This window comes from Taudactylus pleione, unplaced genomic scaffold (assembly GCF_031769625.1).
Source record: "Taudactylus pleione unplaced genomic scaffold, aTauple2 ptg000083l, whole genome shotgun sequence".
Taxonomy (NCBI): domain Eukaryota; kingdom Metazoa; phylum Chordata; class Amphibia; order Anura; family Myobatrachidae; genus Taudactylus; species Taudactylus pleione.
In genome coordinates, this window is record NW_028284485.1 from 7,961,621 (window position 1) to 7,976,845 (window position 15,225).

The 15,225-nt window shown below is 40.1% G+C and overlaps 1 protein-coding gene across 2 annotated transcripts in view; it reads right to left on the reverse strand.

Moving 5' to 3' along the window:
- The window catches only part of CDH12 (cadherin 12), an 873,582-nt gene extending 858,644 nt beyond the window's left edge, over window positions 1–14,938 (reverse strand). For both annotated transcript variants that reach the window (XM_088468267.1, XM_088468266.1), the window contains exon 1: window positions 14,678–14,938. The gene's annotated coding sequence lies outside the window, so the exon portion shown is untranslated. The remainder of the gene's footprint in view (window positions 1–14,677) is intronic.
- Window positions 14,939–15,225: the final 287 nt, after the last annotated feature.

A 15,225-nucleotide genomic window follows, 5' to 3' on the forward strand; every position in this document is an offset into this window, starting at 1 on the left:
ATATTTATGTGCTTTTATATTTAAAATGTATATATGTATATATAATTTTCATAAATAAAAGCACATAAATATAAATTTATACAGACTAATATCAAAACTATGCACACATATGATTTACACAAGATGCTCTGCTCAAGCTGAGTCACACGGGACATGGCACGCCGAGAAGGGCTTTTTGGTGCGATCATATGAGAACACATCTGTACACTATATGCCCTAGTTAAGGAAAGGCTCACTTAAAGAAGTTGTTTTTCTGATAATCCTGTATAAGCCTTTTATATGAAATTCAAAGCCATACAGTATGTTGAATTCAAATACTAACATAAAAGTTTGAAGAACTAATTAAATTTTTTCATTGCACAAGGAAAACGTTTTATTGAACAAGTAAAGTGGTATTTTCCAGATCAACATCAATAACAATTACAGTAGTGGCTGCCATTTCCTTGATGAAATATATCTTGTCTAGAACTAGTTGAATTTTTTTTCCCCATTTTTCTAATCCTACAACTACAAAAGCTATTCACTTCTTGTTTGGTACATGGTAGGTATTCAATATGAGATTTATTGATTTGAACCCTAGCCAATAACTGCTGTTTTAGTTACAACTGAGATTACATTTTATATTTTAAACATTGCATATACAAAAACAATGCTGAACATGTTTGCATTATGTAAAAAAGTGTACACTGTAAAAAAATAAACCTTTATATACAGTATGTATGCATAGTACAATATAATAGTTTACTGTGCACTAGCTACAATCAGCTATTTGCTCTCCATTTGTCATGAAATAAGATAGCTAAGAATCAATTTTGGTTTTGGAGTGTTGATCAATGGTAATTGACAATGTGAATATCTACAATATCAGGGGAAATAAAGATTGTATCAAGGTCATAGTAGAAATCCAAGGACAATATAAAGGGTGCATCATAGGAAACTCAATGTAATGTACATTGCTTGATGATTTTCCTGTTATGCATCAATTTTTCACATTAATTTTCTACCATCCTTACTATGTATTTGTATATTTTTAAGCAAATTGTACATCATCAGCAGTGTTATGCTACTGTAGATAACTTTGCTCTTGAATGTCACAGGAGATCTCAGTGACATTGGAACATAAAAAAGTATAGATTGATAGTGTATGTCAGTCGACAATTTACATTCATTCAACAATTGCAATGATTTAGTGTATGTTTTCTCCTAAAATGTGATAAGTGGAATGTCACAAAATGCACAAAGGTCACACTTTATCTACGCGTAAATGAAGCAATGTAAATATATTAAACAACTACAAGTGCAAGAAATTATACATATCTAAAGTATGCCAAATCTTAAAATAATTTGCAGAATTGACAGATAAAAAGATTAATTATTACCCAATATTGCAATTTACTGTACCGCATCAATCCATGCCATTTAAATTGATGACGCAGGTCATGACTGTAATTTGCCTTTTATGATATTCATTAGTTTTATTATAGCACAACATGAAGTGAATACATTTCTACTACCATTACAATATGTTGGTGGAATCACAGCTGAATATTAATATTGAAGTGAGGATATTTCCTGTAATAAAACAGAACTATTAATAGTTTCTATATATTTATCTAAAATTGCAACTTTATGTTAATGTAGCTGCAAATGTAACAATAATATTTCAAATGACAGAAAGGTCATAATTACATAGTTGTCTCCTGAGAATTACTTCAAAGAGTAAAAAGTTACTTTTTGGAAAATAAAATGCAGGTTTAAGCATAAAACCTTTATACAGATTTGCTCCACAGGAAATTTCTCTCCTCCCTGAGCTTGCCTTAGGACACCTGTGTTATGGCTCGACATGTGTACTGCCCCAGTCAAACTCCCCACCTGCCACCATACAGTATATCATCATTAACACCATATGTATATATAATAAACATTCAAAAATATAAAAAATATCAAAATATTAAAATAATCTAATCAAAATAGATTTCTTTACAATGTTAATATATGTACTGTATACCCTAACACAGTTTAGGTTTAAACATAATCCATATATAAATACATTACATACACAGAAAATGGAGCTCATATTGGGCAATAACATAAACATTTTTAGGCATGTGAATGACACATTATAATTATGCCTACTGCTGGGTGATCTAGATTTGACTTCTTTTGATAGTTAGATCCTGCCTTAAAAGAAAACAATCATAGTGTTCAAAAGAGAATATATGCTGAGATGGCAATGATAAGACAATGAACATTACTTTCATTTGAATGCCTCTTGTGCCAACTAAGCACACTATGGTCCGAGTTTTCTATGTGAGACAAACTCGGAAATTCTCGCACATTTAAACGTCCGAGTTGACCTACAACTCACCAAATATAATAACCTACGAACTTGTGCGTTTGAGGCTAATACATTATGCGAGTCTGTGTGAGTTTTCTCCTGAAATTGGTCAGAGTATACAGAAGCCTTCACAGATCAATGAGATCCATGAAGGCTTCTGTGTTTTAAAATATAGTAAAATGTAAAAATTATTTTTAAAAAATGATGCGCATAGCACCCCCCTAGCATAACCAGCCCCGGGCTCTGTTGAGCCTGTCCTGGTTCTCTCAGCCAATGAACGCTCAGCCAAAGCATTTATATGGGAAATACAGTGGCTGAGCCCTCAATTGCAGGGTGCTATCCTTAGAGAACAGTATCTGTCCATGTGCTTGTGTAATGGCATTTTTTTTCCCAAAGGTGAGTATGTTTTTTTTTTTTACAGGTGTTGTGGATGCTACTGGACAAGTGGACGTGAATGGCTACAGGGATTATAGGTGAGTATGCGTGTATGTGAATGTGCATGTATGTCTTAATAAAATTATACTAATATTTCTTTTGCAGGTGAACTAGAGGTACCAGCGGGCCCTTAATACCCTGAATGGTACTTGTGGCTCTCCAAGTACCAGCATGCAGGGGAGGCTTGCTGGGACCTCTAGTTCTCTAGTAAAAGACAATATTAGTCAATCAAATTTTTACACAATCAACCTGGCACCCACCACCTTGGGGTGCCGTGGATAACACCAGACTATCAGCCCAAGCCTGGGGTTCCCTGTAGATGGGGAACCCCTTTATTGGTCCCCACCTCCCCAGGGATCCCCGGCCTGGGTTGACTAGTAGTCAGGTGTCAATATTTTGGCTGGGTTACCCGGTGCAAGAGACCCCTGGCTGTGGTATTACACCTCTGCTAGAAATAGTCTGGTGCTGGTTGGGGAGAATATGGGGGACCGCTATTCATTTTGTCCCCCATATTTCCACAACCAGGACCAACTCACTGAGCTTGGTGCTGGTTGATAAAAATATGGGGGGACCCTACATAATTTTTCTCCTGTATTTTCTCAACCAGGATAGGGTCAACTGAGGCTAGTTCTGGTTCATTTTTTCCCCTGTATTTTAAAAACCAGCACAGGCTCAACAAAGCTCAGGGCTGGTTATGCTGTTAGGGAGGAACCACACATCTTTTTTTAATTATTTTTACAATTTACTATTTTTTGACACACAGAAGCATGCACGGATCTCATGGATTTGTGCATGTTTCTGTGAAACTCGGACATGCTCAGGCTAGACTCGCTAACCTGAAGCAGACCTGTATTCTCTTTGTTTTCAGTCATTAATAGTGTGCCAGTTAAACACTTGCACTCTATTACATTGCCCGAGTTGTATCCTCACAATGGGAAAACATTTGGATGCATGATTTGCCATTGTGAGTTGTGGGGGTGTGAGAAACATGCAAGTTTGCATTTTCTCGCACCCTATTACATAGGGTGAGTTCTAAAAATATGCGATTATAGTTCTAAACTCGCATATTTTCAAAACTCGGACCCTATTACTTCTCGCCCTATATATTGGACACCAGTTTTATATTTGTTCACAAACTAATATAATTGAGCTATAAAGGAGTACAAATTTAACAGGGATGCAGTCAGGAAGCCAACGGTCAAAATGCTGACCGCCGGCTTACCAACTGTCAAATCCTGGCAGGGTACTACTGACAGACATCGAAGTATCGATGCCTGTCATTATACCTATGCCAGGAACCCGATGCCTGGCATACCGGTTGAAGGCAAGCCGAGTGGCGGGCGTGTGGGCGGGGTAGGGTTACGCTAGGGGAAGGGGGGGTTAGGGTTAGGCACCTCTGGGGGGAGGTAAGGGTTAGGCACACCTCCAGGAGACATTTTTTCTTTTCTGCACAATTTTAACACTTTACTGTTTGTTTTATTATATTTCTATTTTCATTTTTCTATATCGATATTCCAGCACACCACCAACTCACCAACAACTATAGTGACCCGCGATCAACAATCGCAGGTCCCTATAGTAAGCTGGTCAATATCGACCAGGTTGGCCTGCATGCACGGGCGATGGACGAAATCGTTATCGTCCATATGTGCCCGTGCATCGCAGGGTACTGAAAAATGCACAATATGAACAATAACGATATGATCGATATCGTTATCGTTCATATGGTCCATTTTAATCGTACAGTGTGTACGCACCATTACTGTACTTCTTAATTGGGAGAGAGCAGTCTTTTGGACTTTTTTGTTACAAACTATTATGATTATTACTTTACAAAACGCAACCATATTATGCAGAACTCTGCAGACAATATTTATCATTTGCAACAGACTTTGCACTATTGTTATAATGTACATAAAGGGCAGCCATCACTAACTGCATGCCACCACATCAATGCATTTATGAAATTGACATTACCCAATCTATTCATTATATATCCTCCCAGTGTAATGTAGATGTACACATTATGTAAATATATAAATATTTTGTATTCAAAAATTATAATTAGGACAGTAAGAAAACAGTTTTAAAAATAAATGTTGACTTTCAAATGATAATATTAGAAGCAAATGGCACTGTTTTGCCATTTTTGTGTGTTTAAATATTTTTATTACGTTGCTTATTTTAAAATATAGTACTGCAGTATGTCCAATCTCTACCACCAGAAAGGGGGTGGCGAAATCAAGTTCTTTATCAGGAAGAAAAATAATGTGTGCAAAGCAGTGAACTCTCTAAAGGGGCTGTTTATCCAGCAGTGATAACCCCATTTTGCCAGAGAAAAGGTTTATCTCCAACTACAGTTCCTATTATTGTCAGTCTGGGTGACTGCAGCTCCGGTCAGTGCCAGCCCAGACTAATTATATTTTGTGCAAGTGCAAAAAATCTAGCTGAGTCGGGAGACAGAAGGAAAAAAAAGTGCTTGCACACAAAACCCCTCAGCTACATCACTAAGGGGCCTATTCATCTATTCTAAATTAACATTTTTAAGGACATTTTCCTTAATTATCGTTACTTTAGTATTCATGAAGACACTTAACACAGGAGATATCACTGATATCTCCTAGTTAAGTCTGCCTGCGTTAATTTCCACACTCCCCATAAATTAGTATGGGGATATGGAATTTATGCTATTCATCAAATTCCGAAAATTATGTATTTTTCGGAATTTGATGGAGTTACTATCCACCACTGTGATGTGGTGTATAGCAGGTGACACTTACCTGTGTCAGTGTGGGCAGGTTCTCCTCCGCTCCCTCCGGCGCTCCCTGGTCCCTCCTCTGGCTCTGGTGGCTGCTCTGACACTGTGTTCTCCCGGCAGAACACAGTAAAGTTTAGAAAAAAAAATGTTTTATTTTTTTTCAAAACTTTACTGTGTTCTGTTGGCTGCAGTGACCAGGTAAGTGGGGGACAGGGGTGCAGGTGAGCGGAGGGGACACACACAGAATTACCACAGCTGTAGGCAGGGATGTGCATGCACTGCTTTTACGGATGTAACAGCGAATGCGCAACACTGATTAAAGCTGCGGTAAGTTAGAGAAGGCAAAGAAAACTATCAATTTCCTGAAAAGCTGTCATCACAAAAATTACAGATTTACGGAATAGATGCTTATGGAGAGGAGGAATGATGAGTTCTAAACCTAATTACCTCCAGATAAATTTTAGTTATGATTAATAGGCCCCTGAGTCAGCTCCAGGACTACAGCTTCTAGGTCTGCACAGTCTACAGCCCCTAGAAACACACTATGGGCAGCAATTAAGCACAGTGTGGACTTCCAGTTGGAAGCTCTCAATGATATTCCATTTCACACTCTGGACTGGCAATCTCAGAAGGGGATACATTTCCTCCTCCTGAGACTGCCAGCTCTATGTAAGACTAGCAAGCAGGAATGAACTACACAGCTAATTCCTCGTAGGGCCAGTCCACACATGGGGACTTTCTCCTGTTCCCTGCTGTACCTGCCCTGCACCGAGGAGAGAACTCAACGATCTTGCAAACACATGTGGGGGGTGTGGGACCGGGACCGGAGCGGGAAGCCGCAGCTCATTGAGGATGGTGGAAGCAGTAGTTAGTTTTTACTGGGGGCTGCAGTCCCGCAGCCCCTAGGTAATATCCGCCATTGGTAATCATTGATTCTACCCATGGGTGCTGAGAGGGGGGAGCAGGTACAAATTACCTGGGCTTGCTGGAGGGGCCTGGTGGGGGCCTGGGTCCGGCACCACTCACCCCCCTCTTACATGACAGCAGCCCAGCACATGCTGCTATGTGCTGGGCTGCACTGGGAGACTGCTCGTGGCTGCTAAGAAGCAACCACCGCAGTCTCCTATGCCTGTGGGGGGAGCGATCCAGTTGATTGTGCCCCCCACTGATTATGTGCCGGGCTGAGAGGGCTCAGAGCACCCCCACAGTTTCAGACTGGGACATGAAGGGCCCACCGAGAGAATGAAGTGCTAGGGGCCCATATTTAGGGGTGTGACCAGCCTCTAAAGGGGTGTGGCCAGCCTCCACAGAAGCTTTGCTAACCATTAGAGAGTGCATGGACTGGGCTTCTTCAAATTGTATTATAGTGAATACTGCTAGTGCATACATGATAATGTACCAGATTAATAACAGGAATACACCATAGTCCTGTGCAGTATAATGTAACATATGTATAATGTATAGTTCAAGTGGAGTCTTGAAAATAATCACAATAGGAGTAGGTAGACCCACAGGCAGTGGGGCCCCCCGGGGGATTCCCCTGTACCCATGTGGGCCAGTCCAACCCTGCCCCCCCCCTCCCCAGCGCTGCAAAACTTTTATTCTCTTCTTTCCTCAAAGGGGGCGTGGCCACACCTACTGCTATTAGCCCACGCCCCCTTTTACCCGGGGCCGCCGGAGCTCTCGGCAGGCCTGATTTCCTATTTAAGAACAGTGGAACCATGGGGAAATCATTGATTTGTCCTGTGGTCCCTTTATTTTTGCATGATACCAAAAATCCCATAGCTTGCAATGGAGACACTAAAGTGGCGTGGTACAGTAACACCATCTTTAGATGGTGTTACCCATGTCTGGCAATGGGTGACCAATGAAGCTGCTGACCGCAAATACACATTTAGCTTGTACCATTCCCTGGCAGTGTAAGGCTGTTGTTTAAGGAGTAAAAAACTGTACTGAGGACCCCCAGATATATTGATTGCTCATAAACAGCATTTTGTATTGCTAAACAGGGCCGTAGCTGGGAAAAAATCCAAAAGATGCTCAACAAGACAGAGGCAGGCGCCACAAGGCAGCAAAGGTGTTCCCCTAGTTATGGCCCTGTTGCTAGAATATACAGTGATGCAGAACAAACCAATAATCCACCAATGATATTATATATATTCCATCGCCATGGCTCAATGTTTTAATAATCTTGTCCTTGTGATTGTTTTTGCATGTGGCTACAAAATATGTCACATATTAAAATAATAAGCAGCTCTATGACTTTTCTTGTAAAAATGGGTGCATTTGCAAAAGTAGCATCTGACACCACAAGACAGCATTTACTCTGCACTTTTACACATTCAGGAATACATTGGGGTGAATGTAAAAGATCTGATGTCAGCTTCTGCAAGACCCAGTCTGTCTTGTATGGCTGAATGAGTCATACAACTGACTGGCCGAAGACTGTTCTGACCTGAAAATTCAAGTTAATGGCCAGAACATGTATGAATGAATATGGCATCTGGTTAGAAAAATTAGGCACCTGTCCAATTGTGTGATTAATTAATTTCTGCCACTGACAGTGGCCAATTGTAGACCTATGTCCAAAGCGGTCATCACTATAAGGCACTGTTCCCCTGCAACCATCTTTTGCATTTTGCAGACAATCAGCTCCCATTTGCTGTTCATATAATTTTACCCACTACTACTTTTTAATCTAAACTATAATTTGCACTTTTTTGATAAAACCACTGTAAATCTTTTTTTTATATATATATTTATTGGGTTTTTCCAAGGACTAACCAATAAAATAACCTTGAAGGAACAAATTCACAGTTCAATACATTATATCAATACAATAGGATGTTAAGAACAGAAGGGGTCCATAGCATACTGAAGGACATATAACTAAAAACTATTTTCAAATTAATCCTCACTATATTAAACAGAAGGGTTGGGTACACAATGCTGGTGCTCGGGATCCCGGTGGTAAGAATCCCAACGCCGGCATCCCGACAGGTTAGGATACTGACACCTGTCAGTCAGTATCCTGACGCTTCCCCTCTAACTAGCCCTAACCCTCTCTCTCCACTGCCTAAATCTAACCCTCCCCCCTAGTGCCTAAATGCCTAAACCTAACCTCCCCCCTTGTGTCTAACCATCCCCCCTTAGTGCCTAACCCTAAACCTCCCCCTAGTGCCAAACCCTAACTCTACCCCTAATACCAGTATTTACTGTCGGAATTCTGGTGGTCGAGATGCCACGCCGGGATTCTGACAAGTGTTGGGATTCCAGCTCCAGAATTCTAAGAGCTGGCATCGCGACTGTATGGATTATAACTACATCCCAACAGAAGAATGGTAATATTGTAGAAAAGATCTGATGAGGTTTTATTGTAGAGTATCGTCGTAAATTCTCTTCTCAATCTCATTACTATAGCAAAACATATAAAGATAATGTAGAGAATATGTAAAATGAACACCACCTTCAAGGTAAGCGATACAACGAAACTGAAACATATAGTATAATACATATAGAAAGGAAAGGAAGTGGGAGACTAGAAAAACACATGAAGAAAGGGAAAAGGTGACAATTTATAGTAGCAATATGATTGTGGCTACTAGCTTCTAATTTGAAGCAAAGAGTACAACTAGCGTATAAAAGATGCACCCACTTGTAAAAATTAGTATTTGAGTCTAACACAGAGGCATTAAATTAAATACAATAATGGACACCACTGTGAATCTTTAAAGCTGCAATTCCTGGGTAGGTGTATAAGTCACCATGCCCACAGATACCCAGTAGGGGTTCCTTCACATTTAATTTTTCTTGTTTGCTTCATTGGCCAGGTCATGCTGGCCTAAGCCCTGCTCACATTTACTTATCCATAATAGTATCCACTATACACTGACTAGTCATTAGTGCATTTTTGGGCCTCCAAAATGTTTGTCTTTTAGGGCCCTATTTACTACAATCAGCATTAAAAATGCAGATTGTAGTGTGATATTACCAACTGAGGGCCTGATTCAGACCCGCTCGCGAGTGCTATTCGCTTGCAAGTGGGTCGATGGTGGCCCAGTGCGCATGCACACGACGGAGCCGGCTCTGTCAGGCACATGCGTGAGGCCCTGAAAGCGACGGGCAAGCCGTCGCTCTGGGTCTCGTAACAAAGGGGGCGTTCTGTCAATGTTGAGTGACAGCACACCCCCTTTGGTGGGCGGGTCGGGGGTGTGGCTGCCCAGACGGAGGCGTCCCCATGGGAACGTCTACCATCTGGGACCGGCCCCACTGACATCACAAGTTATGTCAGTGGGAATGCTTTCGGCTCTGTTAGAGCCGAAAGCACTCTAGGGCTTGCGGCAACAGGACCCTACCACAAGTAGCCCGATGGTCACGATGGTCTTGACCATTGCGACCATCTTCCTGGCCGCTTGCTATAGCTGTGGGTGGTCACCCACAGCTATTTAAGCGGCCAGGAGGCCGCTCTAAAAAAACAGAAGGCCGGCCCTGATTCAGAGCTAGCGCTCTGTCAGAGCGCATGGCTCTGAATCAGGCCCTGAATTCGCATTGCGAATTCAGTCATTGCGAATTCAGACAATATCACAAGGATTTATTAAAAATCTCTTGCAGGGACAGAGCTTGTGAGACAGCTCTGTCCCTGTGAATCCCCACGCAATTATGTTTTCAAGGTTTTGCGCATTCACCACCAGCCGCCACTGCCCCCCCATGGCCCGACCCTCTTGGTCCCCCCCACGACCCTCCATTACTTTCACTTACCTCCAGTCAGGTCATCGCTGCTTCGGTGATGTCCTCCCTCCAGGGATCCGGTCACCTGGTCTCCCATCCTGCACTGTGACCCAGTCAGCTGTTTGATGCAGCAGCTGACCAGGGTCACAGTGCAGGAGCCAGGAGACCAGCTGAACGGAGCCCCGGAGGGAGGACATCACCAGATCACCGGCCCTGGACTCAGGTAAGTATTTTTGTTTATACTTTTTTTTTGTGCAGTAATCAGCTTGGGGTCTGTTTAGACTACACAGCTGATCACTGAGGCTGGCTCTTGGCTCTGCTCTGCCTGTTAGAGCAGATCAGGAGTCAGGGAACCAGGTGAAAGCCCTAATAACGTCATCCCTAGGTGGCGGTAGTGCTTTCCCCAGTATTTTTACACAATATATTTTTAGTATCTTTGGCCAGATCACATTTCCCATTGCAATTATGGGAAATGCGATCTGCTTACTAAAAATATGTGATAATTTAAGTGATACTAAAATAATGTGAAAAATGTGTGAAAACACCCTTTTTCACTTTATTTTGGTAAAAATAATGTTAATAAATATTGGGCCCATAGGCTCATCTAAATGCTGATACTTCCATGATCATAAGGAAAGGAAAAGAAACAGGAATTGTAGCCCTGAACCAGAGCAGGTTACAGAAGTCACACCACAGTCCCTATAGATATTTGTTCTGGTACGACCGTTAATGATTGTGCCTTGTGGCTGTTCTAATATTTTTTCAACTAAAACTTCCAGGGCTTAATTGCTAAATTTGCTTCATGGTGAGTTGCATATTGTAGTACAGAGTAGATGGTATAAGATCTCACACGATGAAGATTATAGCCAGCATTGCTCAGGAAATCACATGACTGCTTATGGTGTAAAAATGGAGTATGGTCAGTATAATGTAATATATTATTATTAATTATTATTATTATTATTATTATTATTATTATTATTATTATTATGTAATGTTGGAGGGAAATATATTACATTCTATCTTGGTAGCTACACCTCTAATCTAGTAACATCATTAAAAATGTACTTGATCTTCATTTAAATAAAAAATTTGATCAAATGTCTGATTCAGAGGTGCACACAGATGCAGCTGTGTCTTATCCTGCAACTGCATCTTTATGCTAAAGCCGCGATCTTTCTACTGATGTGCCCACAGGCAGTGGCGCTAACATGTCTCATTGTGTCTTTTGGTCGCAACATCGAAGCTTGCAGCAGCCCTATGGCAGATGCAATTCTCCCTTCTTGGCTAACCACACCCCTGTTACCTCCCAGGAATGCCCAATTAAATTTTCAGCTCTCGTATTCAAATTTGTTTTGCATCTCTGTGCAGTAAACATGCGCAGTACTTCCAACGTCAGCCAACTGCGTGCATATCAGCAATTAGCAGTTAGCAAGCACCTCTGTATCAGGCCCATAGTGTATCATTTAAATCAGAAAAAGATACAGTACATTGAAGGGTGTTATCTAAAGAGATTAGGTTCTGTTTGTGGGGTAATATAATAAAACTGGGCTACTTATAAGAAGAAGAGGAATATATTTATATGGGTCATTTATATAACAAATCCATAATCTTAGTTATGCTGAATTGTAGCAGCCATATTGGCTCTTTCACATTTGTGATGTGTGTTGTACATTTGTTAGAGAAAGTTACAAAGGAAGTCTTCTTATTTGAGTAAAGTAGACCTAATGAGTACTTTTTTTGGGTGGTGAGATCAGGGTGGAGGTAGGGGGTTGGTCTAATGACAAGCTTCCCTAAAATGATATACTGAATTTTACAGTGTAATGTATAGGAATGGGCAGGGAACAACTTAATCTTCAAACTGAGCATTTATATATTTCCAGATGTATGCGATTTGCCTAGACTTTAAAGACTTTGCCTCAATATTTTTTTCGGGTATGGAAAATTAGAGTTTTTCACAATTTTTCTGGTGCTATTCAATTATCAATTAGCCACCAACATATTTGCGCGAAAACACATTGAATCTATGAAAAGGTCACATACGTATGTGTTTTCAATGCCGCAATCGCGATAAAGGGGCTGATTATCTGGGATTTTTGTTTACCTGCCTCAATTACTGTCGGCTTCAGGGCTAATTGAATAGCTTACGGGGGATCTTAAATTACCGCTGGTAAATGAAATCCCCTCTATATTTACTAATTAGCGGATTTTCAAAGCCTTTGGCAGTTTGGCACACAAGATTCAAAATGGCAATAATAGTAAAAGCTAAATCATTGTATATAAAATTATTACCGTCTTAAATCCTGGGGGAAAAAATGCGGAAATTTGGCATCTTAGACAACTCACCGCTCAGTAAATATAGTCCTAATTTTTATTGGATTCAGTATGATATACCGCCAGCCGGCGGTCGGCATTCCGTCCATCGGCTTCCCGACTGTTTCCCATTATGTTACATCAAAGCACATTACATTAAACTACGTCAAAAAGCAGAATAAAAGTTTATAATATGATAATCTCAGGTTATTTTTATTTATGGTCAACAAATATAACCCTCTTTTCACCTTCACATGTGCCTGTTCATTTCATTTGTGTTTTTTTTTTGTTTTTTTTGGAGCATGCTAGTAACTGCATCATATAAAATTATATAAAATATACTGTATGTAACTGTAAATCGGATCCCTAAATGTAATAAATTAACAAATTGTGATATATATATATAAAAGCATATTAAATTAGGACACAAAAAAAATACATTCCAGCTAGTTTGGATCCTCATAAATCAGTCAAATGTATCTGTATAAATGGATGGCAAGATGTCACTTATTGTTATTAAATAGACAGCTCTTAGTATATTAACAGTGGTGCAGTGATTATGGCATACAATTTTTTCCTAATACTTGATCACTAATTTACAGGTGGAATTATTACCCTGGCATGGCATCCTATTTTATTACAATATGAACTTTTCTGCTAATTGTGATTGTAAAAGAGAACAGCGCGGAAACATTTATGATAATGTGAGACATTTGTATGTATAATTGTACATTATACTTTATCTGCCAATGATGTGCTGCCAAACCAGTAAATACACATCCAGACACACTTTACCAATTAAAATTAAACCTCCAATAGGCAAAAGCAGTAAATTGCCACTGTGAATACAATATGGTATCATACTACAGTATTAACATCTGATCACAAAGAATGCCAAGTACAGTACATTAGCCACAAATATATGTGATCTGTGGTATAGTTTTGTCAAATGACTAAATGATTATTTGATTTTGCACAAAAAAGTGAATACATTCTAAAACTATAAAATCAGACTCATCTGAAGTTCTTTTATCCTGAGTGAGAATATATGAACACTTAATCACAAATGGACAATGGACTCTTGTTAACTTGGAGAGGTGACCTTAGTCTGGCAAAAGGCTCCTTGAAATGATCCACCAACTACAAATTTACAGTGACAGAATGACATACCTGGTTACTAAACCAGCTTTTGATTTAACAATTTGTTTGTCATATTTATTTCTCCACACTGGATATTTGCATTTGACCAGAATGTGGGGTACATATTTGTCTGTCTTGAAATATCCTGAAAAGTATTATTATCAATATTTTAACAGTAACTCATTGCAACATTAATCAGGGCAATGAGATGTATTGGAAGCTCACAGGCTGTTATCTATGTAACACATATCATCCAGCATTGTAAATCTGCAGAAAAGCAGATATTTCACTATTTCTCCGGTGTCTCTTAGGTACTATAGACCTATTAATACAGTGAACTATTCTATAAATAAGAATGTTCTAAGAGAAAGATGGAAACAGAGTACAATGTTGACATTAATGGCTTGTTTTATGTTCCAGATATCCACTAGGCTAGAGTCACATTTCATTTTTTTTTCTGCTATTAGCCATGCTGAGGGACATATAACAAGATTCAGTTTAGTACATTACTTTGTGTATTATTCTTTCTCTAATTACTGTTTACAGTACTAGTCATCTAATCTCCAGTCACACAAGCTCCCTTTAGGACTTGACATCAATAAACTTCAAACTCAAGTTTCAGCCCAAAGTATAAAAACATAGTACACAGATTCATCATGCAAACAATTTTTTTTCACTTAAACATTAAAGAACACACATTAGCATGTCCTATAAATAATATGGCTGTATAGCAGAGCTGAAAGACAACCTTCAAGCTAGCATGCTAGTAACATGAAAAGGTCAAAGGAAAACAGTTCACTCCAGAAATTGACAGAATACTATCAGGGAAATTGTAAAAAAGATAATAGCTTTTTTATTGACAGAGATATAAGGCTGATTTGCTGCAGTGCAGAATGCCAGTTCACTCAGAAGTTTCAATGCACACACTTGGGAGGATGCATTCACCCAGATAAAGGACCACTTACCTTAATTGAGATGCTTTCTGTCCTATAGTTCACATCAGCAGCCAAAGCAACAACACCCAGCAGGTAGAGGAACTGTTTGTGGTCCTGGTTTTCCTCTTCTGTTTCAGACAACAGTCACACTGAAATCCTAAGAGCTTCTCTTGTAGTGAGTAGTATTGTGCCACTGGTCTCTGTATAATAAAATCTCAAACCTCTGTGACGCGGAGAGGGCGATCTTCTAACTAGGGCGATAGGCTCCTGTCAGGTCCCCAGAGACTTGGGATGATCATTGACCTGATTAGTGCTGAACACTCCCTGCATGCAGTGAAAGCGTACAGAGGATTGGTTAGTGACAGAAGAATTGGGGGGAAATGCACTGGAGCCACTGGGGAACGCTGTCTTTTCCAGACTAATGGATGTGTTGCTGCTGAAGCTGTGCAATTTGCGAGGAGGTTATGTACAGTGTTAACCAATGTGCTACTGCCTCCGTGTGCTGCTGACGGAGCTGGTGCTGATGCTGCTGCTGCTGCTGCTGGTAGGAATACAGTAGCAAAGCACTGTGTTTCTGA